The 25,905-nt window shown below is 36.7% G+C and overlaps 2 protein-coding genes across 4 annotated transcripts in view; both read right to left on the minus strand.

The window, feature by feature from the left end:
- LOC129927880 (beta-1,3-galactosyltransferase 1-like) overlaps window positions 1–25,241 on the minus strand; it is a 36,178-nt gene extending 10,937 nt beyond the window's left edge. The window contains exon 1 of the mRNA XM_056039531.1: window positions 25,041–25,241. The gene's annotated coding sequence lies outside the window, so the exon portion shown is untranslated. The remainder of the gene's footprint in view (window positions 1–25,040) is intronic.
- Window positions 1–25,905, minus strand: part of LOC106078941 (beta-1,3-galactosyltransferase 4-like) — a 70,797-nt gene that overhangs the window by 38,815 nt on the left and 6,077 nt on the right. Inside the window, exon 1 of one of the 3 annotated variants that reach the window (XM_056039523.1) lies at window positions 8,776–8,945. The exons of 1 other annotated variant lie outside the window; for it this stretch is intronic. The gene's annotated coding sequence lies outside the window, so the exon portion shown is untranslated. Of the gene's footprint in view, window positions 1–3,174; window positions 3,452–8,775; window positions 8,946–25,905 lie in introns of those variants that run through there. One more of the 3 variants, XM_056039525.1, reaches the window with a different exon arrangement.

Raw genomic sequence — 25,905 nt, forward strand, 5'->3', positions numbered from 1 at the left:
TAGAGATAGCATGCATAGAATGTTACGCTAAATCAATTTAAGTGAACGTACGTGACACAAAACTTTGTGTTTAACATGCGATTGGCGAGGCTAATAGCAACGATCTAGAAAGTCTGTTTGTTTTCTTTGTGCATGCAAATTTCATCGCATGTGCCACTAACTAACATCCACTCCCCCCCCCCATTTCCTTGACGACCTAAGTCACCACTTTAAACGTCTCCAGACGTTGATCCTTATAACCAAACACATGCATTACTTATACATTTATGTTTGAACAGTATGAATAGAATCTGAAGGACTTTTAAATTCGCCCAAAAGGCAATATCAAATTACGAGATTAAACCATGAAGTCTACTGAACAAAAAAAAAATTCTTTATTAATATTATTATAATTATAAGACATATTATATTATATTATATTACATGGGCGTAGCCAGAATTTTTTTTCGGGGGGGGGGGGGGGGGGTTTGGGGGGGGGATTTTTTTCTCCCCCCCCCCCCCCCCGAGACCTACCCCCCCCCCCCCCTAGCGAATTTTTTTTTAATATCTATTCATGTGTGTGTGTGTGTAAATAATCTTTATTGCATTCTGACCCTTCATTCTTTCGGAAGACGTTTATTGTGCCCTAGAATAGGTTCTTCCATGAGTTAGTGGAAAAATTGTAGATTCCCCGCCAATACTAGCAAGAGGGTCTGGGGGAGCGCTAGGAGCTCCCCCAGCGCGGGGCGAAGCCCCGCCGCCAAGCACTATTTCTGGTATTGAAAGCCAACAAAATGCATATTCTGAGGTATCTACAGTGCATTTTCCTGCTATTAAAAAGTTTTATTTCAAAAACCTAATGTGCTATCCTTACTGACTTAGACCCTACCGTGCCCTTCGGAGCATTTGACGTCAAGCTGTTTCCATAAAAATCTGTCACTGGTAATGTCTGAAGCCTCTTCCCACCTGCCATGAGGACCTAAATGAATGAGTGGCGTCAAGTTGTACTAGAATATCATTGCAACTCTTCTTATGCGTAATTCATTTTGTTGGAGAACATGTCCAGCAAACCTCATGCGTCGTTCTCTCACAATCTTACTAAAGGGTCGACTCCCAGTTCGGCATAGGATTTCCTTGATTTAAACCCGATCTCTATAACTGACTACTAAAATCTGTCTTAGCCATCTTTGTTGAGCCACATTTAGTGTTTTTCAATTTCGGCAGATGACTATTCACTGCAGTTTATTAAGGGAGCCCTGCCACTGGTAAAAATGTGTAACCACTCTTGAATACGCTCTTGGAATTAAGTGACTGTAGTTTGCTTTAGATTTTATATCGAAAAGAGAAGTTTTATCGTCAAAATCATCTGTTGGGGGTTTTCCACCTCAAAATGCTCTGTAGGGGGATCTTAAACTCAAAACCATCTGGAGGGGTTTTAAACTTTAAACAAACGCCATCTGTAGAAGAGGGGTTTAAACTCAAAACCCCCGAATGGATTGGCTACGCTCAAATAATTTTAGTGTGTAATTTGCTTTTTTTTTATATTGAAGAGGTATTTTTAGCATTAAACCCCTCTGAATGGGGGTTTAAACTCAAAACCCCTTTTGGCAACGCTCATAGCATTTTGAGTGCGTAATTTGCTTTTTTTCTTACACTGAAGATGTATTTTTTAGCCTCAAAACTCAAAACCCCTTTGGCTGCGTTCATAGATTTTAGTGTGAGTAATTTGCCTTTATTTATGTTGAAGAGGTACTTTTTAGCTTCAAACTCCACTGGAGGGGAGTTTAAACTCAAAACCCCTTTGACTACACTCAAAACATTTTGAGTGTATAATTTGCTTTGTTTTTATTATTAAAGAGGTATTTTTTACCTTCAAACCCCGCTGAAGTGGGGTTTAAACTAAAAACTAAGTCAAAACCCATTTAGCTACGCTCATAACATTTTGAGTGCGTAATTAACTTTTTTTTATATTGAAGAGGGGGTTTATCATACATTTTGGAGGGGTTTTAAAATCAAAATCTCCCTTAAATGTGCTCTTGGAATTAGGGGATTTTCGTTTGCATTTTTGTTTTGTTTTGTTTTATAGAAGAGGAGGGGGGTTAACTGCAAAAACCCCAAGTAGGGGGTTTAAAACTCAAAACCCATAGTAGGGGGTTTTAAACACAAAACCCCTGGTAGGGGTTTTTAAACTCGAACCCCCCTGGTAGGGGGTTTTAAACTCAAAACCCCATTGGTTGTGCTGGGGCAATTGATGGTTTAGTATTAAAATCTCAACTTAAATAAACAAAATCAAAGCAAAAAATCATTCACTAAATTCCGATTCCCCCCCCCCCCCAGGGGGGGGGATTTCATTTCGGGGGGGGGGGGGGGGGGGGGGGTTGAACCCCCAACCCCCCCCCCCCCCTGGCTACGCCCATGTTATATTATCACGCTCACATCTGCAATATTTTAAGTTTCAATATCACTGCCTGGTATGGCAATCTGAGCATTAAAAATAAAAATAAACTTTATAGAATCCTAAATGTTGCTGGTAAAATCATTGGCAAAAAACAAACCCCATTTGGGCAGTTGTTTGAGACAAACACCTATAAAAAAGCTAACAAGATCCTCGAAATAATGAAATCACCCTTTGTGTCAGGATTTTGTGATTTTACCATCATAAAAGAGATACAAGACACCGATGGCAAAGACAGACACAAACACTCTTTTGTTCCCCTGGCAATCAAATCATTAAATAAGAACAATCTGGTATAAACTTTGTCACATGTAAATTCTGAGTGAGTCTGGTGTGAATGTACACTTTGGTTTCTTATAGTTATAATGTTTTTTGTTTAGTGTAATGCACAAATTGTAAGACAAATTTCCATACGGACAATAAAGATTATTATTATTATTATTATTATTATTATTATTATATTATATTATATTATATTATATTATATTATATTATTTATATTATATTATATTATATTATATTATATTATATTATATTATATTATATTATATTATATTATATTATATTATATTATAAATTGACATGCCAGAATAGGTTAACCGAATGCTAGTTAAGTGGGAAATCTATTTTTCGTTCCTAACTATTTGTTTGAATCCTTAGAAAGTACAAAGCAAACTATGTCATTTCAAACTATGTTTTCACAGATTCTCGATTACACTATACTTATCGATCTCCACTACCTGTCATTATGTCTTGGATCAGCACAAAAGTGTATATAGTAACTATAGATGGTTCACCTTTCGCCAACATTACGAACAGGTCTGATTTCTAGAGAAGCAAAAGTACCGTACTCCTAGCATTGTCCACGATGAAGCGTATTATAGCACCGTAAGCAAATACTGTTAACCTGCTATTACCGGTATCTGATTATGTCCCCTGCTGAAACGCAGACGCCAAGTTGACAGACAAGTAGCTCCCACCAATTCACATTATAATAACAGGCGTAGACACGCAATAAATAAAAGAAGTGAAATAGTATAAACCTAGTATTGAATTACAATATAGTACATAATGTTAGATCTTAGCGCTATCATTAACCATATACTAAACTCTGACACATTGATTTTTTTTAAAGAGGAGCATAAAAAGGAAAGAGAATGGTTCAACTTTAGTTAGACCTAACTATAAGGCTGGATCTTCAGGCGTAGGAAAAATTACCGAAGTAGTATATTATAAATAAAAAAAAAAAAAAAAATTCAAAATAGGAAAATTATTTAAAAGGTTACTTTCTATATACTGTGGTTGTCTAAAATCAGAACCAACCATTGGGCCTACTGTCATTTAAATAATAGAATTAATGTACGTCTATCAACTCTCTTTTTGATGATCAATTTAAAAGAGCTGAAATACTTTGCATGTTAAAGCTGTTTGTTTGCTTTTTAAAGAAGTTCTCTCTTTCTCTCTCTCGTTTGTCTGTCTCTCTGCCTCTCTCTCACCGTCCTTCCTCTCTTTCAAAATCATTTCTCTCTGTCACGTGACCCCTTTCAACACTCCCCCCCCCCCGCCCCTCATCCATACGTATTCGCTTTCTATTTTATTATCTCTCATTAGACTCTCTCCCCTTACAGCTGTTTACACTCTTTTCTCTATTTTTTCCCTCATCTCTTTTCATTACCTGTCTCACTCTTTTTTTTGTGATCTTTTTCCTTCCATTGTTATCTCTCTTTCTCTCTCTCTATCTCTCTCTCTCCCGCTCTTTGGTTTCGACACTTTGTGCATTTATTCTTCTAACGTATTTTCTAAGGCGGATATTTATCCGTCCCTCTTCAGCTGTTGAAAAAGAAGTGACCTAAAACCTGTAATAACCATTTCATTCATAAAACGCTTTTAACTTAAACCAGAACAGTCAGCGAGAAACTGATGGATAAATGTATTCCTGTGGACAGTCTGTGCATGTCATAGAAAGTATGTACATTAAAACTAAATACAAAATAGAAAGACATGTTATACAAGCTTGTGTGTGCGTGTGTGGTTACTTCGGGTACCATTTAAATTATTTTAGATCAATTCAACAGGTGAATTGATTTTTTTTGGTGAGGTATTCACCGGACAGAACAGCACCCCACCTATAACCCTAAAGTAAGCAAGGCTCCTGTTGTATTGGTTCAGTTTCAGTGAGGAGTATATTGACACACACACGCACGCGCACACACAAAAGCTATTACAAATGGGTTCGTCCCCATTTATGACGTCAAAGCAATAAAACAATTCGGCCAGAACTGCGTCATGAGATGAGTCATTATCTATTTTTATAAAAAAAAAGAACACATTGATAAGCGCTACGTCAAAAAATCATAAAAATTAAAGATTATTTAAAAAAAAGTGAAGTCAGATTTAGACACATGACTCACTTTCTATTTCTTTTTACTAGTAGACTAAACTTACTGGTACAATATCTGCATTGGGAGTCTTTTTGCAAATATACCGATACACCTGACTTGTGTCTAGGTATGTCATGTAGCAGACTTCTCGATTTTTTTTTATGTCGCACACTAGGTTTGTCTTATTGGGGGGGGGGGGGGGGCACCAAGATATTCTTGAACCCTGAAACGCCACTGCATGACACTATCTTCAAATCAGATAAATCGAAACCAGGATTTGCTGCCCTGCCTCATCGCGGCGCCCGGGTGGAAACGGTCGTAGGAGGGGACGACTAGGCCAAATGGGCAGCGAAACAAGGCTCTCGCGGGAGTGCCTTAAAGGGTGCGAGAGTATCCTCATTGTGCGGGGATGTAAAAAAGCTCCCGCAGCGATCTGTCAACATCCAGGCGCCGTCCATCAAAAGGCCGTTACACAAATGGCGTATCCCGCACGGTTAGCCTGATACAGTATATGAATACGACGGGGGTCCCAGTGGTGAGGGAGCCCGAAGTGTCCGTGTCCATTGGATGTGAACGTAAAATCAAACTCTAACTTGAACCCCGAGTCTCGCCCCCCGTCGGACGGGGTGGCGAGAGGGAGGAACTCGCAGCCCAATTCAGGTTGGTGAAAGGGCGCTTGTGCTGGCCTTAGTGTTCCAAGTGCGACGCACAACACTAACAGACAATTTCAGATAAATCGAAAAAGCGCGTTATTCGAATTCCCTTCACATTAAGCTTTCCTTGTTCTTTGTCCTAAATGTCAAACTAAAAACGGTTTAGTCGAAATCAGTTACAGCCGGTTCCGTATATTCCTACGACCAATCTAACCATGTCCGTCACCCTGTGTGCTTTTATTGTCATTGATACAACCCAGTGGTTTTGTAGTTACCCATCAACACGCTGCTTACTAGCCTATTTCTAATAGTTTGTGTGTGTTCATGGTGTTTGTGGTAAATGGTAAGTTATGTCCTGTTTAGGCAATGGCGTAGCAAGGTATCCGTGGGCCCGGGTTCAAGAATATCTGGGTTGGCCCGGGTTCAAGAATATCTTGGTGGGCCCTCTCCCCCTAGACGGAAGTGAGACAGAACTATTGAGTAATCTGAATGTATGGGTACGTTAACCAAAAGACATTCCAATACTTTCTGCTTTATGTAGAGCTTGCTCCTCATTTTTTCAAAATTTTAGACACAACGCTGACGCCATGAACTCGACAATAAGCAATTCTTATTTCCCTCTAAGTGCTGCAGCTTCCAGGCGTTCTTTTTCCTTTGAGAAACACAAAGTAATTCGTGTTAACAGCTTTAGTACATCGAAATATCCGAATCATTCCTTAATGACCACATTGTGTGCAAAAGTGTTTGAGTGTAATATAAGCTATGCTCTTCCTATTGGATTCATGACGCGCCCATCTTCAGACGCTATGAGCAAAAAAAAAAAAATCACATACCAAGTCATAGAAATCTGCAACGTCTTGAACACAGCTGACGGAATCATTTAAGACCATTTTTAAATCGTGGTTAGCACAGTGAACATAATGCGCAAGGGGCTTCTTTTGATGAAGCAATACTCGAAGACCATTGTGGCCCTACTATCCACTTTAATTGGAGGTACCATCATAGCTTTAGCCTCGAAGTTTATTTAGGGACAAATGGGGATCATTCATTACTTGGAGCATTTGTTCAGCCCATTCTTCTGACGTCTGGTTCTGACAAAAACGAAAACCTAGAAATGACTCTCACATGACTCTCTAATTGCTATTTTTTGGGGTATTCCGTCATCGGAGATCACAAAACAGTTTTTTTTTCTAATAATGTTAATTTGATCAACTTTAAATGTCTTGAGTGCTCTCAGAAACAATTTGCGGATCAGGTCTTGGTGTACTTGCCAGAACTGCATTGCCAACAGGTCTGTTATCTCGTTTAGAACCTGTGGGGCTTTGTTTTCCTGACAAATTTCAACATTCATTTAAATAAAACCTTTTTAGAGATTTTTGTATAAATATAATGGTGATAACTTTCTTTAAGAACTATGAACCAAATAGTAAGCATTGTTCAGAGTTCCAAATACATATATGTATAAACCTTTGGATATATCAGCTGTGTGGAGTTGGTGTGGGGGGGTTGGGGGAGGACTGTTGTGTGGGCGACATCGTTTCGACCTCAAGTAATGTGTACATATTCATCTCCGAAAGACACTAGAGCTATTCCATGATCTTGTTTTTGTAAAAATATAATGGTGTTAACTTTCTTTAAATACTATAAACCAAACACTAAGCATTGGTCAGAGAACGACACTATTCCATGAATTCGGTAATCTTTCTATCTTCTAAATCTTTATTATAAACCTGCTCCCCAATTTGGTTTCGCCATTCATTGTAACAGAAAAAAACATTTCAATTTTAACATATGTAACTTACTCTGCTGTTTAGTAACCTTGCTAAATATTTAATGTTATTTTTTTAGATTTCATCTCATTTGTCTTTGATATAATTTCATTCGGATGTTCTTTCTGAAAATATTGAAGCCTGCCTGGGTGGATCACTTCGGGGGCCGATTTTGAGTTTGTGTTTCCACACAAACTGTCTTTGTAACCTTGTTTTATTATGTTGTAATGATTACATTTACATTGTTTTTACACAATACAAAGAAAAAAACACACTATAAAACAATGTGATGAAGATTTTCCGAGGATGCTGTTGTCCTAACTGGAGTGTTTTACCCAATTTCAACTTCTTTGGCTCGGATACTAGAGTGTTAGAATTTAAACTGTTTTTGCTGTGCTAATCATTTAAGATTTCAGACTTAACATTTTAAAAACAGAAAAAAAAAAGAAACAAATTAAACTCAAGAAAATTGAATAATTAGCAGCTGTGTGGAAATTTTCATTCGTGAACATCAGGACTTTAGTGTCATCCGTAAGTTCTGAAGTGGGCCCCAACTAGTCAAGAGTCATGGGCCCAAGTGCAATGAACCCCTTTGTACCATTGTTGCTACCCCACATGCTGTGGGCCCCTAACGGTCGTGGGCCCGGGTTCATTGAATCCCTTCGCCCCATGGATGCTACGCCACTGTGTATAGGTGCTAATGACCCAATCTGTTCAGCTGTGCCTAGTGAGAGACAAAATGCGTCTATCGGTAACCTGTCAAAAATTTTTTTTTTAAATGAAATGACACACTTTTGATCACTTTGTTTCTAAGAGAAGTAATTTTGTACAAGTATCAATGTCATGCAGCTATTTCCCTTGTTAAAGTGTAAATCATATAACCAAAAAATCATTTCGAATGCAAGCCCAGTTCCTTACCAATTGGAATTTAAAGAGATTTCAATGAAATAATAGCCTCTCATCCCTTAGTACAATTTAAAACTATTTTATCCGAGACAAATTTCTGCAACAGTAGCCAGTGAAATTAGCCTTTGGCCCATTTATTCAATGGGATACAAACTATAAAATCCCTGAGTACAATTAAAAACTAATTATCGTTGTATCTAAAATATTTTTCTGAAAAATCAGAAGCCTAATTCTTAACTGATTTGAGTCTAAAATAATAAACATCAGTGAATCTGGCAGACGTAACTATTCTTCTGAGACATTCACCAAGATACCCCCTTATCCCCCCCCCCTTTCCCTATTCACAACTAGTCCAGACAAGTGATAGGATCCTAGCGCATTAAGAAAGCTAAAAGCTAAAAGCAAACAAATGGTGAAAATATTTCTAATCGCACAGATTTTTATGTATAGGTCAATCGCACAAATAATTAAATGATTGATCCAAACTAATTGATACAATTACACTAAATATAAACTTTGTCTTTTAATATAAGCTTTGTTTTTTTTTTAAATATAAGCTTTGGTTTTTTTTTAAGTATTTTAAAATGTTTTTCTTTTTTAACTAATAAATGATATAATATTTACATATCTACCTGGTTTAAAAAAAAATCCCAGCATGCATTTGGCTAATGAAGTAATCACATGCGTTAATTCAAAACTCTATCCACACTTTAAAAAAACCCCACAAAAGTATTAAGGACGATGATATTAAGTCTTAGTCAAGTACAAGTCTCTCACACGCATGATTAATGACAACCTACTCTGTCCCAGCGGAAATAATTTACACGTTAAGCTTACGAGATGAAGGTTAACACGAGGGCGCCACTTCGACTTGAAGCCGTTAATTTATACGCTAGCGGCAGCTGTACTTTTGAATGGCTCAGTTTTTTTACATAAAATGCAGTCGGCAACGGATGTAATAAAAGTTTATATTAGCACTGTACGTTAATTTTCTTAACTCTTTCTCTCCGTAATTATTTATCACTTTCTAGTGGTATCGTCAGTTAGGAGAGAAAGAGTTAAACTATTTCAGAAAATAAAAATGCAAACCGTCCAAAGTATGAACGACATTCTGGTTAGGAAAAGGAATAAAACAAATTTAAAAAATGGAATTAACATAAATGAAACAAAATGTAATAAAGTCTTTTGCATGTAATATGCAATTAAAAATCTCTTTCTAAACGCAAGCTTAAATCATCTTGTGATAATTAACAATCTATTATTTTCCAGAAAAATCAAATCAAAATAAAAAAGTGTGCAGGTTATAATTTTCTAATTAACATGAAAGACTAGACTGGCCCCTTGGAACGCGCAGAACATAATTATTTTCTTATTTGAAAGAACGTCAGTAGTTTATAGGATAAATAAGAAGTTCAGAAATTGTTTTTGTGTGAAAAGACATGTCTATTACATGAGGTAATCATAACAAGAGGACAGAATCAAGTATAGTAATATCTACAACTAGTAAAGTAAGTAGACTTAAAGTTGCACTTTCAGACCTTACGATCTATGGGGCAGATGATGGTAAGGCCATCTGTTCATCTGTTTCTTCGGCTAACGGTTAACGAACAGGGTGTCATGTGGCCAGCACAACGACCAATCGCGTTTACTTTCCCCAACTAAAGTCAGGTACCCATTAGAGTTGGGTGGACTCAGGGGCGCCCTAAAAATCCCGAAATTCTAAATCACAGTCTTCATCAGGATTGGAACCCAGGCCCCCAGGTTCGGAAGCCAAGCTCTTAACAACTCAGCCACGCCACCCCCATCTACAGCTTAATTTTGGAGCTAAATTGTTGGGTGAAAGAAATGAAAATTCTGGGAAGTGGGTCAATAGAGATGTGCAGGCGTCACGTGGTAGACCACACTACGCTTGACTAACTCTCAGTACAGTATACAACATTGACATATGACCTCCATGGGATCGAGTGACGTGACGTATCATATTTCAATGTCTTGACACATCTAGAAAAAAAAAAGCCTACCCATGGCAAGTACAGATAGAGATAACGGTAGACAATATTCCTCTTCCGCCTTTTTTTACGGACATTTCTTAAGAGACGGAAGCAGACTAAACAAAAATGTTAATGTTTGCCTTGTAAGATAAGCTTACATTCAAACCACATCTTAGTGAAAAATATACTGTAACAAGAGAGAGAAAATTAAAAAAAAGCAGTTAGGAGAAATGTGAGGACAATGTAATGGAACCTAAAGAAAAACGTACAAAAAAGATATGTTAAAGCATAAGAATAAAAGAAAATACTACAACAGCAAAAAAAAAATATATAAACAAGATTACTGTTACCAACTGATAATAGACATTATTCTGTTTAGAGGCGAAAGAATTTTAAATTTAATTCTACAGTGCTAAAAATGGCAGAAAAATAAAGTTTTTTTTTCAAATAAATATATAATAATATAAAATAAATATCAATAAAGATAATCTGCAGACTAAATACACCAAAAAAGCCAACTATTTGTTGATTTTACATTGTGGATGAAAATCCCCCATTTAAAATATGACGTAAAAATAACTGAGTAAAAATAACAGAAAAATAAAAACAACAACAACCGGCTTACAAAGATATTTGAAGATAGAGTTTAATTTTTCGATTATTTTACTTGTAATATAGTTATCTTTTAATCATCTTAATCCTTACTAGTAAGCATTAAGCCCCAAGGTGTGTCTGGGTGACATGTAGCTCTATCAATCGGAATGTACACAGCAAAGTTTAATGACTTCTGACTTTAGGGAGATGTGTAAACATAAAAAAAAGTACGTTTATAACTCTTGGCTGGGTCTGCTTAATTTACCTGACGCTTGAAAGGGTGCATTTATGTATATGACCTCTGCAACACCCTACAAAGTAATTAAGAAAATGTTACGTCTTGTGTAAGAGAATGGTAATTTAAGGGCGAAAGGTCATCTTTAAACACATTGTGACACTCTAGTGAATGTAAGTGTTTATTCAGGGCATGTTTAAAATAAACGAGATGAAAATAATAAAAATAGTGAAAACCTTTAGACCACTGCACTAATTGCCCAGATGCTTTTGTGAATGTAGATCTCCAAGTCTATATCATTTGTTTTATATGAGATAGTGAGGCAATGGAGTAACAAACTCTAGGATGGTCCTTCGTTTCATTAGACTTCACACTCGTTACAAATCGTTACCCACTTCCTTTCACGATAACTCCTTCATCGGAGCAGATATACCGGGTAATCAGAATAGATAGTAAAAGTATCAAATACGTGTCTTATTGTATTGTGTAGATAACTGTCGTCTCAAACTTGGGGTTCTGGTTCACCTTGGCATGAAATAGAATTTTGTATCCTTCCTTGCAGTGACGTAGCTAGTAATTTGCCATCATTTGGGGGGGGGGGGGAGCGGTTGGGGGGGGGGGGGCTTTACCTCTTTGGGGCCCCCTGTATTGTACGTAATATTTAATATCAAATGTAAAAAAAACAAAACACTCATTTGGAAGCACACATCAAGTAAGGGCCAAAGAGGATTTTCAAATTTAATTAAGGATGAAATGACCGGGGATGAAATGGCCGAGGATGAAGTGACCGGGGATGAAATGACCGGTCACCATATATATATATCAGGGGCGGACTGGGAGTCAAATCCGGCCCGGGCATTTCTATACATTCCGGCCCACAAATTGTATGACACATGATGAGTGTCCAATCATACCTGACCTCAAAATCATAGTGTACATTTTAATAATGTATTGAAAGTAGTTAGTATATGAACAATTTGTTAAATGATTTTGAAACTATCTGATAAGCGCTATTACTAAATAAATAAGGTATAACACTTGGAATTGGGAATCTCTTATTTTGAAAAGTTCTTGCTACCATATTCCACATTCAAGACATCTGAAGATCCCCCATTAAAGAACATATTGTTTAGGATTCACTTTCACTGCTCGTCATGTTCTCAGACATATGAACTTCAATTTACATATACAACTCCTCATCCTCCATTATTTTAACCGTTCATCCCACAAGGTCATGGGGGTGCGGTGGCTGAGTGGTTAAGCGCTTCTGAACCTGGGGTCCCGGGTTCGAATCTCGGTGAAGACTAGGATTTTGAATTTCGGGATTTTAGGGCTCCCCTGGGTTAGACAACTTTAACGGGTACCTGACTTTAGTTGAGAAAGTAAAGGCTGTTGGTCATTGTGATGGCCTCATGACACCCTGCTCGTTAGCCATTGGCAAAGAAACAAATGATGTTAATATCTGATCTATAGATAGCAAGGTCCGAAAAAGAACTTTACTTTCATATACTGCTTTCTCAATAACTTGGTTGCATCTTAAAGCTGGCTACACACATACACAACAGAACATATCCACTTGTTTTTAATATCCTTACGTTCAGTAAAACAAATGCTGTCAAGATAATCTCATGTTCTAGCAAAGCCTCTTTGTATTTCAACTTAAGTCAATAACTTTGTAGTCTTGGCATTAGTGTTTCTTATGGCGTTAAGCCTGTTCATTCGTAAATGCTGTCATCATAAAATTGGTGAATGACACCAAACTAAATTAGACTAAATAGAGGCCAGACGTAGATCTGGATTTAAATGTATTAAACAATTTGAACAAAATTCACATCTATAAATCATTAAGATATAGCTTATCTTCTTACTGCTTAGGGGGTGCAGATTTATTTTTATGTAATTATTAAAAAGTGAATCTGATGCGAAAAGCACACAATTACCCAGTAGTAAAGTAAGTAAAGTTCCCCTTTCAGATTTTGTGGTCTATATGGCAGATAATGTAAAGGTCATCTGTTTCTGTGGCCTACGGTTTACGAGGGAGAAATGTGGTCAGCACAACGACCAACCGCTTTTCCCCAACTAATATCAGGTACCCATTAGAGCGCCCAAAGATCCTGAATTAAAAAAAAAAGTTCTTAGGTGATCTTTTAACGTTACTCTACTTATTCCAGAAGAGTTAGAAGAGTCTTATCAAAGACGACGTGTCGTCCTGTTTGCTTTTATGTGAAAAATAACGCCTAATGATTAAAAAAAAATTATTACTTTAAACGATCAAAACAAGACTATTGCTTGAATATTCCTGGTCCATTGGTGAATTCGATGGGGGCCGCCTCTGAGTTTGTGTGATAACATAAACTCTCTTTGTAATATTGTTTTGCACAGCATTCCAGCAATAGTTATTATTACTTATTTACTGCTCCTTCTTTTTTAGATTCTTTTGCATTTTGATTCCAATCAACACATTTCAACCCTGCTCATGATAATAATTGTGATTTGTGAAGGACTTCGTAGCGGGCCAACTCCATCAAACAAAAATTAAGAATTCGTATGTGACTGGACATGTCCTCTACAGGACTTGGAATCCCTTTATAGATTCATCCGAATATATTCACACTAACGTCGATCTCTATAAGAAATAAATGCCTTAATTTTCTTGTTGATCGTTTAGGGACGTCTACTATAAGCACTATAGAGTCATAGACGGATGAAGGATATTTACGTCCATGCTTTAGATTAGTATTAGACTTGAAAAGTGTAAACAATATTTTTATTTAATCATGACGCTCAAAGTGTTGCCTTTTAAGAGAATAATATAAATCTCAAAACAATTTACTGCATTCATGCGGCCCTTTCGGTGGCCCTACCGGCCCACTTGGGTACCGGCCCACCTGGCATTTGCCCAACTGCCCATATAGCTAGTCCGCCCCTGAGATATGCATGTATATGTGTGTGTGTTTGTGTGTGTTTGAGAGATAGTTTAGGGGGATCAATTAAAATTCGTAGAAGAAAATGAAAAACAAAATTTTGGGGAGGGAGGAGTTGCCACTCCCATAAGGGTTTATTTCCTTTCACCTGCCTGGTCCTGTGCTCTAGATTTTGGGCTGTCATCCTAATGTTCCCGAGTTTGAACCCTGCCCAATGTCTGCAGAGGGATTGAACTAGGACATAGATAGAAGAATCATTTATAAACTTTAGGATTAGAAAGTAATAACCATCTCTGAAGGAACTTTCGAAACGTTTAGATTACAATGTAATAATCATCTCTGAAGGAACTTTCGAAACTTTTGGATTAGAAAGTAATAACCATCTCTGAAGGAACTTTCGAAACTTTTAGATTACAAAGTAATAATCATCTCTGAAGGAACTTTCGAAACGTTTAGATTACAATGTAATAACTATCTCTGAAGGAACTTTCGAAACTTTTAGATTACAATGTAATAACCATCTCTGAAGGAACTTTCGAAACTTTTAGATTACAAAGTAATAATCATCTCTGAAGGAACTTTCGAAACTTTTAGATTAGATTGTAATACTTATCTCTGAAGGAACTTTCGAAACTTTTAAATTACAATGTAATAACCATCTCTGAAGGAACGCTTGAAACTTATAAAACAAAGCTAAAAAAAAATCATTAGTCGACTTCGTACCTTTTCTATACAGTAGCCAGTGATATTAGCTTTTGACCGAGCTACACAATAGTATGCAAACTATAAAATAGAAGACAATAAATTTCAGATGGTGATTGACGTAAAAATACAACAAAACAATACGTGCGATAATCAAACACTGAGGCTCAACTTTACTGCTTCTCACGCCCAGGAGATCTTTACAGGCAATGTATATTTTATTGATTATTTCCCCTTTCTTTTCTAAAAATAAAAATACCAACGTGGTAAATTCAAACGATTTGTTTTAAGTGGGCTGGAGGGGCGGAAAGGGGTGGGGGAGTGAAGCAAGCTGTACTTTTAGAAAAAAATGTATTATGATGGATAAGACAAAGAGGATTTGAAAAGATGATTTGGGGAATAGGGAATGGGGAGATAGTGACAATGACGGTGTTGTGAGAACATTGTCAGCCCTGAGGTACGAGATATATTGTGTCAACCTGTTTTCTACGCCTCTCAAGGTATACATTTAGAAAATAGGGAACTTTGTCACGTACATTTGATCTAGTCAGCTCTATAGCTTCGTTTTTCTTTCTCACCCTGTCTTTATTAGTCCTATATTAGTTTACAATCTACGTTTGTGTACAAGTGAGTGTGTCCAGTAACCATAAAAATAAATATATTCAAAATATATGATAATGATATTGGGGCGGTCGGTTTTTGGGGCATCATTTGGGTTGGGGGGGGGGGGGAAAGTAACTAGCGACAAACACGTTATAAAATGGCGTCGCACATTCTTAGAAGACCCAAAATCTGTGGGTAGCGGCTGAAAATAATCTGTGGAAGTCGCCTATGATCAATCTCTTTGGAGAAAGCTTGCAAGGCGCAGAACGATAATAAATAATAATAGTAATTATAGCTTTTATATAGCGCTACTTTCATGCTTGTAGCATGCTCAGAGCGCTATGGTCCAATCTCATTTGTGGACCAGTGGGGGGGGGGGGGGAGGGGTAACTGGGAGAAGGTTTTCCGTGCTGCCTTTAGGCGCTCAGTCGGGTGTCGAACCTCGAGCCCACTTCATAGGTAGCCAAGCCAAACCAAGCTCAAACGTACTTTGCCTCTCCACCACGCTTCCCACAACGATGCGGGAAGATATGAGTAACAATTTTTCAAAGGCATTTACTTTATTTGTTTTTCCACGTTAAATTGTCCACACTAATTGCTTGTTAGCTCATTTCCCCTCCACTGATGACGTCGTCCCCTTCATGTTTGAGAAGATTTTCTTTTAGCTCACTTTCCCCTCAACTGCTGACTTCGTATGCATATTGTTCCACACCATGATCGACTTGCAATAAAAAAAGTTTAAATAATTACTGTCTTTTAATATCAATAAATGTCTAGAAAGTGTACGTGTGTGTATGTGCCTACATTGTATTCATACATATCATAACATTATACATGGGGTGGGTGGGTGGGGAATAAACGATGCAATAAACGACCCATTAAAAATAAACAGCTTTATATTAGTACTTAACTACTAGACAATGTACAGGATGCTCTGATGAACACATGAAAATATGTTTAGATAGTAGAAACATGTTTTTAGTTCAGCGACACTAATCCTTTTGAATGAAGAGAATAAACAGGGCCGTCTGATAGTTTTCATAGTTTCAAAAATGTTTGTTGTTTCTGATTATTTAAAGCTAGCTTATTCTGGAGGTCTCTACCCTCTTCAGGCTTTAATATAAATGCACTTGATAATATGAATAAATCTAAAATCATGTCATCAAGTGGTATTTGTGAACAAAGAAACAGAGTACTTGTACATTTTATAAAATTTGCTTCCTTTTGTGTACAATCAATACGGTTACAAGTAGAACTTCGAAGTTGGCACTATAACAAGAAAAACATATTTAAAATACCTTAAAAAAGAAGCTTATTAAATATTAAGTGTAATTGTAGTTTGGATCAGTTTTATAGTTTTATATATGGTTGTCCTAGGCATAAAATATTTAAACGATTGGAACTATCTTTAGCGGCCCCCGATAGGGGAAAAGACGCTAATAGTTTTGTGTTTGGTGTGACTTGTCTGTCCATCTGTCCGTCCCGTTTAGATCTGGGAAACTAGAAGAGAAAATGAAAATCGGACATCATGATATTTTAGATCATTCAAAGTTCTGATGCAACGGCTACTTTTTTCTTTACCGAAAGTGAACCATCTAATTTTTAAAATTATATTTGCAAGTAGATTTTTCAAAAAATTACACCACTTTTCAATGAAAAACTTCAGGGGAGGAAACTATTTTATGAAAGGTCATGGACTTCTTCATTAATAACTCAAGCTTAATTCATAGATTTGCGCATTGGTACAAAAAATTTGCATATAAGGTCACAATGGTATAAGTGTCAATGGTTCATTATAAAATAAATTTTCCATTTATTAACTAACTCATTGAATAGAATACTGATTCAAATGTTGATTTAAAAAAGAATTTTGATACGACTTCGTTTCAGTTATAAGTTAAAAAAATAATGAACTACTTTTATAGCGCGCAGTTATGACATATCCTCATTACAGGGGCATACACTTGACAGTCTAAATAAGACTAAAAGTATTAAAAATTTGAACACAATTTTAATTATTAAGGCAATAACTTATCTTCTGACAGCTTAGGTGTGCAGATTTATTTATTATGTAAACAATAGTATCACATTAAGAAATGAATCGGATACGAACAGCATAGTACACCATTCGTAATGTCATTACCCGGTAACAAAAGGCCTACTATTCATGTTTCATGATTTATTGGCCTAGGTCTAGTAATTTTAAGATTAAACGTGTAAATTCATACGAGTTCTAGACTAGATATAGTAGATTCTATATCAAGATTCTATATCTAGATCTATATCTAGCATTAGATCTACACTTAGATCTAGATTTAGATATAATTCTAGACTAGACTTAGATCTAGTAACTAGTTCTAGACCTAGACTTAGATCTTGAATCTAGATTTAGCTAGATCTATGTCAAGTTTGTATGACAAATGATCAAGGGAGATACCCTATTGATTTTATTTTGCTAGGGGAATGTCTGGCCCAAGTAGACCTACTCCAAGTCTTTCAATTCATTTCTAGCTAGCTCACTACCTAACTAAAATAGGTCAAGAATGATTTTTTTTTGTGTTGCCAATTTATCTAATTTTGTAAGAAGAATAAATCTTTTTTAGTTTCTCTTTATTACATGTTACATTTTATTAATTTTGAATGTATGGATAAGGTTAATTATTATTATTTCAAAAAATATAAGTTTATGCTAAATGAATATATGGGGATGCTGTGGCTGAGTGGTAAAGCACTTGGAACCAGAAGTCCCGTGTTCGAATCCTGGTGAAGACTTTAGGTAGACCACTTCGGGGCCGATTTTCAGTCTGTGTTTAAACACAAACTGTCTTTGTAACCTTGTTTTTATTGTTTTTGTTTAACTTTCTCAGTGTGCTGTGATCCTTTCACTTGTCTGGACCAGTTTGGAAAGGGGGAAGGAAGAAGGGAGTGCTAAAGCCTTCTCAGGTTTCTCAAGCCAACACGGTAATACTCTGCTAGTGAAGAGTCTATGAACCTGGAAGATTGTATAGTTATCTATTGTTTCTATTTCATTGTGTTCACTAAGCCTCAGTCGACAACCTAGTATAAAGGGGACATATAGAGCTTATACTACCACTTCGGTCACGTACTATTTCTTTCCCTTGGAAAGGGGACTAATTCAGCTTAAACCACTACTTCAGTCAAATACTATTTCTTTCCCTTGGAAAGGGGACTAATTCAGCTTAAACCACTACTTCAGTCAAATACTATTTCTTTCCCTTGTTTGAGATACCAAACAAAATAATTTATTACCAATTAATTAATTAACTAATTGGTTAACATTTAAAAGAATTAATTTTGTGTTGTCGGGTAAAAAAATAATGTGCCAAATTAAGATTGATCCGAGATTGGGTATCGGAGACATGATGTTTACAGACAGACAGACAGAGTTAGTTGATACAAGTTTTGTAAAAAGTTAGCTTAGTTAAACATTTTGAGAATCCCTGATCATATATGCGATATCTTTAGATAAAGGATTACGTAAGTCTGATTAAGGTGGTTGGGTAATAAACATGCCAGGGTTTACTATTGCATTTCTTTTTCTTAGAAGTGGGTTGAACGCGGAAAGAGGTCGGTGGGTAGCATGTCATAACGCTTAGATAGATTGTAGGTCTGCTATTGATTTGCACAAACCCCAAAAAGTTGTTGACAATCTTACATTTCAAACTATTCTGTGCCCACAATATTCCTTGATTATCTTATGTGTCGTACTATACCCACAGATATTACTTATGGCTTATAAGAATATAATTATTTGTAGGTCTCTCTGTTAATACCTCGTTTAGAGTTCAGACAAGGGGAAAAGACTTCAGACGAATAACAACTGGGCTACTTGTTGCCCAAACACTAAAGTAATATAAGGGCATTTCAAACGGAAATCAGTTATTCTTGAAAACCCAAAACTAAACACACAACGCTACATAACACGCAAATTTACTTATTGTTTATGTAGGGCCTTTATGTTGCAGTTATATATTGTTTTTATCCCAATAAGAAATGTACAGAGGAGGAATCGAGATGCTGTAGAAGGATCCTAGGAGTCACATACAAAGATCCCATCACAAACGATGAAATTTGAAACATGATGACAACAGCAATTATGTCGCACGAGGAAGTGTTGACCACTGTAAAAAATGCTAGCTAAAACTATATGACCATATCACGAGGTCCTCAGGGCTAGCAAACACCTTCCTGCAGTGATCAGCACCGGATAAAAGAAGAAGAAGCAGACAGAGAAAGCGATGTGAAGAATACATAAAAGAATGGGCAGACCTGTCATTCAAAGAGATTAATAGAATCAATGCAAAAAAAAAAAATGGAGGAAGACGTTCGACATATCATGTGTGGTGCCCCAACTGTCCAACAGACTAATGGTTAGGTGAAGGTGGTGAATGTGAAGGAATGTACAATTAACAAGTTGTTATTTAGAAACTCACTTATGTAGGCCAACTGGGCGGGCCATGACAATACAACAAGACAACCAATTTTTCTTTTTGTGAGGTGGGGTGAAACAGAAATGCAATAAATTATGTACCTAACTGCTGTACACCGAGTCCAACTGTTTAACAAAACATCTTGAAACGACAACTTTCACGTCACAATGAACTGTCTAATAATGACAGCCGTCTGCTGTGAAGGGGGCAATAACAGAACCGAATCTGGATCTGGTCGGTTGTGGTGCTTTGGGAAGACGACATCACGTAGATCCAGTACTCGTGCCCAATACTGTTTCAGTTAGCAAGGCAAGGAAACGGGTTCCTGTGATGGCCAACTTAATTATTTTGTTTTCTTAAACAGCCACACTTTCCTTATAAAATAAATATGTTGGCTTATTAATGATGTTTAACGAAAAGTAAAGCTATGTTCACTTTTCCTGGTAGATTCTACATTCAGAGTCCCATTTCATAAACACACAAATGTTAAAGATCGTGATACCAATCAATCAGATAAAAAGTGAGAACCCATTTTTCAACCTTTTATTTTTGTTTGGAAGGGGGATTTCTACACTTTGGGCCGACTAACATCTTCGTGGAACCACGTCGCGGGCCAGATCTAGTCCGCGGGCCGTATTTTGGGCATCACTGCTGTAAACTAACACCATTCAACTCTTAGCATTGCTTTTTTTTTTAATTAAGTTTATCGCTTGCCACAATACATATTTATCTGAGCTATTTAAAGAAGTCAAATTGAAAAAATGATAATCTGTCTGATCGTGCGGTATGTGCGCTGGCCTGCCGTTCGATCAACTCGATGGCCCCGTGTTCATATCCTGCCCGTCGTCCTGGGGGAAGTTTGGGCTAGGATGTAGATAATGTTCAGGAACATCCGATACTTGTAAAAATTTTTACAAACATTCTATGTGTCTCTGTCTCATGTGGAACGTGATACTTGAGACACGGATATGTATGCAATTAAAACGTTATAGAGATCTTGAGATAACTAATTAACTAGATATTAGGAAGTTTGAATGTTAAAAAAATATTTAGGCCCCGTTCATTAAATCACTCAGTGGGTCTATACACAATAATGATCCTATTATTATAATCAGTAGAGTCATAGTAAAAAAAAAATTACATTTAAAAGAAAAACAAAAAACAACCTTATCTTAAGTGGAAAGAACTCCGCACTTACAGCTCTATTTCCCATTTTTGTATAGGTTATTTTCCTTATGTTGGTTACTGAACTCCACTGTCTCTAAGAACCAGTCATTCAATAATTGTGTGCTAGTAATTTTGTTATTATAATCTTATTTAGTAGCCTACTAGCCCGATTCTGCATTTGGTGCGATGTCATAGGCAAAATTCAAGTTAAAGCTGAATACATCTATTAAGGGATTTTTTTTTCAGCAGAAGACCCACATAAACTAGAATGAAAACATTTTATAACAAAAGATTATCAGAATGCTCGCCTGACATAGATTTGGTAGGCACGATTAGAGATATAATAATACAGAAAGGGTTCTATTACTTATATAGGTTATGGCTGAAAAAAACAAACTATAAATACTATTAATTTTACACTGCTCATAACTGCTGTATAACTCATACAAACTTATCTTTTCCCAAATTTTTCCCATAATAATTTGTTCTTTATCGTCCAGTTTATATATAGTAGAGTCACTATTGCGGAGCAGGCATGTTTGCGGAACAGCTCGTCGAAATTAGTTAGAATCTACTTTGTTTTGAAATTTTCTGCTAAACTACTGTAACGGAACTGCGCATGGTCCATTTCTCTACATTTCCAATATAAGGGTTTTCCTTTCACAGCAGAAAATTAATTTTGACTCCAGGTTAAAGTTGACAGGTGTGGAATCGTCCATTATTTTTCACGTACCAGGAGAACCGCATAGGTCAGGGCTTAAGGCTTTGTAAAAATGATAATGACACATCACCTGCATGATACAAATATTTTTAGGTTTATAAATGGATGTGGAAAAACTTCATGTCGTAGCCATCTACCAGGAATTTAATTTAAAAAAAAATGGGAGGTGTTAACCCAGTTTTTACCTTTTTAAAGATAGTCACAATTGTGGAACACTATAGATGTCATTTATTTGACCTGCGCATTTAGCTTAATATTTACATAGTGATTTAGATTATCTGAATTTAAATATGAGTTTGTATTAGTAAACATAAATTTAAAAACATTTAGACAATAATATTACATATCATGGGCGTAGCCAGGGGGGGGGGGTTCTTGGGGTTCAACCCGCAGGGGGGGGCGGGGTCGGAGTTTAATGACTGACCTTTTGCTTTAATTTTGTTTGTTTTAGGTGGAATTTTAATACTAAACCATCACTTGCCCTAGCACAGCCAATGGGGTTTTGAGTTTAAAACCCCCACCAGAGGGTTTTGAGTTTGAAAACCCCTACCAGGGGGTTTTAATTTTAAAACTTCCTACCAGGGGGTTTTAAGTTCTAAACCCCTACCAGGGGGTTTTGAGTTTGAAACCCCCTACCAGGGGGTTAGAGTTTGAAACCCACTACCAAGGGGTATTGAGTTTAAAACTCCCTACCAGGTGGTTTTGCATTTAAATCCCCCTCTTCTATTAAAAAAAATGCAAACTACAATCCCCAAATTTCAAGAGCACATTTAAGGAAGATTTTTATTTTAAACCCCTATTGAAAATTTACAATTAACCCCTCTTCAATATAAAAAAGCAAATTAGACATTTGAGTTTAAACCCCTCTTCAGATGGGTTTGAAGCTAAAAATACCTCTTCAATATAAAAAAAAGCAAATTACGCACTCAAAATACTATGAGCATAGCCAAATGGTTTTTACTTAACCCCCCCCCCCCGCCAGCGGGGTTTGAAGCTAAAATAATAAATCTTCAAAATAAAAATAAATAAATTTCGCAATCAAAATGCTATGATCGTAGCCAAGTCTATTGGGTGTTTTGAGTTTAAATTTCCCTTCAAAGGGGTTTGATGTAAAAAAAAACAAAAAAAAAACTCTTCAATATAAAAAAAAAACTAAATTACACAATAAAATCCTTTGAGCGTAGTCAAGCCAATGGGAGGTTTTGAGTTTCAACCCCTCTCCTCCAGATGACATTTATTAAAGTTTAAAACACCTCAAGATAGTTTTGAGTTTAAAATCCCCCTACAGAGTGTTTTAAGGTTGAAAGTCTCTATCTTCAATATTATTTCTAAAGGAAAACTACAGTCACCAAATTCTATGACCGTAGCTAAATAGGGGTTTGAATAATAATAAAAAAAAAACAACTCCAGATATATTTTAGTTTAACCCCTCCCCCCAACAGATGATTTTGAGGATAAAACTTCCCTTTTCGATATAACATCTAAAGCAAAATAGTCACCTAATTCCAACATCGTAGTCAAGAGAAGTTACACATGTCTACCAGTAACTGGGCTCCATTAATAAAGTGCAATGAAATTGAAAAGCATTAAATGTGGCTCTACAAAGATGGCTAAGACGGATTTTAGGAGTCAATTATAGAGATTGGGTCTAAATGAAGGAAATCCTATGCCGAAGTGGGAGTCGACCCCTTAGTAAGGTTGTGACAGAGCGTCGCATGAGATTTGCGAAGCATGTTCTCCGACAAAATGAATTACGCATAATAAGAGTTGCGATGACATCCTAGTATAACTTAGCGCCACACTTTCATGGAGGTCCTCAGAGCAGGTGGGAAGAGGCTTCAGACATTGTGGAAACAGCTTGCCAGCAAATGCGCCGAACGGCGTGGGAGGGTCTATGTCAGTAAGGATAGCACATTAGGTTTTGGAAATAAAACTTTTTAATAGCAAAATAATGCACTGTAGGTACCTCAGAATATGCATTTAGTTGGCTTTCAATACCAGAAATAGTGCCTGGCGGCGGGGCACGGCCCCGCGTTGTGAGCTCCCCCAGACCCCTTGCTGGCAAGGGCGTGGAGTCTACAATTTTTTCACTAACTCCAGGAAGACCTATTCAAGGGCACAATAAACGTCTTCCAAAAAAATGAAGGGTCAAAATGTAATAGAGATTAATTATGTACACACACAAACATCCATCCATACAAACATATATATATTTTTTTGGTGGGGTGGGGGGGGGGGACTAAATTCCCCCCTACCCCAACCCCCAAGAAAAAAATCCTGGCTACGCCCATGTTACATATAATATATAATTTATGATTACCAGACGTCCAGCAAAAAGAGGACAAATCATAATATCAAACAATATCATATAGGTCTATATAATATTAATATAACAAAAAAGAATTAAAGAATAGTGGAAAATAAAACATTGTAAGGGAAATCAGAGTATTATATATAATGTGACGTCAATTAAATTAAAGAGGTAAAGAATCAAAAGGTGACAATGTGTGGTCTTAAGCTTTATTAAAATAAAATTAAATGTAAAGGATAAGGAGTTCAAATATTACATAAAACTAATAAATATATGCTTTATATAGGCTTTGTTCCGACATTTTTACCGTGTTCCGCAATTGTGACTTCTTAAAAAATCCTGTTCCGTAATTGTGACTGACCATATCTCAGTCGATTTGAATGTAAAATTTAAATATCTGTTGAAAAACTTAAAAATGCGTCAATTTTTATCGGAAAATGGATGGGCAATGCCTAGATACTTTTAGTTTTTCCATAGGTCTAACCATTACGGAGCAAAAAATTGAAAACTAAAAGTAGCTGCAAACTGTTCCGCAATAGTGACTCTACTCTATCTATATATATATATATATATGTCTATGGGTACACAAAATTATTGTTTAAAGTTCCAAATTTATCCGAGATTGGGTGTGCAACAAATACAGTGTTCAAATATCTAAGGGGAAAAAAACGTACACATACCAGTGCATTTGAAAAGGCGTCCCAATGCAAGTAGGATCTATTAGCGTTTAAACGTATTAGTGCCATTGCACTCAATTAGGTGACGACTTCTAACAACGTAAACATGATCAAACTTTGATGCATTAAAATTCTCCCATATTGTGTTTATTTTTTTTTTCCCTGTCGATGGACCTTTGGGCCTATAATGGTTATGGGCCGATGCACAATGAACCCCTTCGCGCCATGGTTGCTACGCCATTGCAGTTATTATGAGACAGTTGTGAGGCGATGTCAATAAACAGCAATTCAGGGCGATTAAAATCGACCGTTTTGTCAGTCCTTTGTAGGCCTATCCCTGTACAATAAGTGGTCAGTAAACTCGAGAACCTCTTGTAGCGAGTATTTGTAATAGTGTTATTATTGTCTTTTATTATTATTATTATTATAGCTTTTCGTAATTTTACACTGCGATTAACAAAACGGACATTTCAATGTAGGGCATGCTAGGTCTAATACAAAAAAAAAGACAACAACCTTACCTTGATTTAAAAGACTAAAGTTAATTGGCGAAAAGAAACGAAGAGACACGCTATGTCCAATGACTTTAGCTGTGTAAGGATATTTTGTATGTGCTGATAGTCCATGTCACATTCGGCGGCCTACTCAGTGACTGAGTGATACCGCGACGGTTGAACAAGAAAATTTATAGAGGGGGGGGGGGGGGCGATTCACAGAGAGAACAATGCGTGCGTGTAGCAGCCCTCTTCCCCCAAGTAACTGAATAGAATGAAGTCAGGTGGCCAGGCCACCGCGCTTCCGTAGGCCTCGGTTGGTCAGGTGTGATGTTTTGGTCCGCAAGGCCACAGCGTGACGGAATTTATTTTTTTTTACAAGTGCCTATGATGGTAAATGGTAATAGTCTGTTACTATAGTCACTCGTTCATTCACCTGAGACGCATAGAAGTAAAGCTCAGCGTTGGAGCTTATGTTTATTTTCCACTAAATCTGGGTATTTTAGAATTATGTAACTATATTTAAAAAAAAAAAAAAGAATATATTTGTTTTGATACGTTTAGCGATTAGAACCTTTCTAGCAGCTGGCCGCCCATCTACCAAACAATATGATCATACAATAAACATAAAAAAAACAAAAAAAACAAAAAAAAAACAACTTTTGGATGACTGGTTGCATATAATGTTTGCTATAATAATAATAATAAGGCTTGTCTTCGAGTCCGAAGATAAATGAGGAATGCAGTATGATCCGTGGTTACACAGCCCCAGCTGTGACCTACATATTTTGCCACACTCGCGCAGGCATAACCATTGTCCGCCTGGGGTCGATTTAGATTTTCTTCTCGCCGTCTACTTCTGTCCTCGGCAGCGGATTTTCTTTAGGTCTCT

Source organism: Biomphalaria glabrata, chromosome 8, assembly GCF_947242115.1.
Source record: "Biomphalaria glabrata chromosome 8, xgBioGlab47.1, whole genome shotgun sequence".
NCBI classification, from domain to species: Eukaryota; Metazoa; Mollusca; class Gastropoda; family Planorbidae; genus Biomphalaria; species Biomphalaria glabrata.